The following is a 271-nucleotide window of genomic DNA, read 5'->3' as shown; positions in this document are numbered from 1 at the left end:
ATACTAAATGGCCGAAAATTTTAAAAATCGGACAATAACCACGCCCACATCCCATATAACGGTAATTTTCGGAAATACGAAAACTGCGATATTTTAGTAACTACTGAAGATTATATACATTATATGTGTATATCGATAACCGTTCTACCAATTTGTACCAACCTGGGTTTTTTTTGGAAAATGGGCGTAGCCACGCCCACTTATGGTTACATGTGTATATCTTGGTAACCGCTGCACCAATTTCTTCCAAACTTGGCACAGTTGTTGGCCT

The 271-nt window shown here is 38.0% G+C and overlaps 2 protein-coding genes across 4 annotated transcripts in view; both read right to left on the bottom strand.

Annotated features, from left to right (window-relative positions):
- Positions 1 to 271, bottom strand: part of bru1 (bruno 1) — a 518,099-nt gene that overhangs the window by 404,275 nt on the left and 113,553 nt on the right. The gene's annotated exons all lie outside the window — the stretch shown is intronic.
- The window catches only part of LOC108373499 (uncharacterized), an 8,868-nt gene that overhangs the window by 1,946 nt on the left and 6,651 nt on the right, over positions 1 to 271 (bottom strand). The gene's annotated exons all lie outside the window — the stretch shown is intronic.

Source organism: Rhagoletis zephyria, unplaced genomic scaffold, assembly GCF_001687245.7.
Source record: "Rhagoletis zephyria isolate East Lansing unplaced genomic scaffold, Rhagoletis_zephyria_1.1 Rzeph_scaffold_00081, whole genome shotgun sequence".
NCBI classification, from domain to species: domain Eukaryota; kingdom Metazoa; phylum Arthropoda; class Insecta; order Diptera; family Tephritidae; genus Rhagoletis; species Rhagoletis zephyria.
Note: the sequence above shows the minus strand (reverse complement) of the source record. Positions and strands in the feature narration are given on the sequence as shown.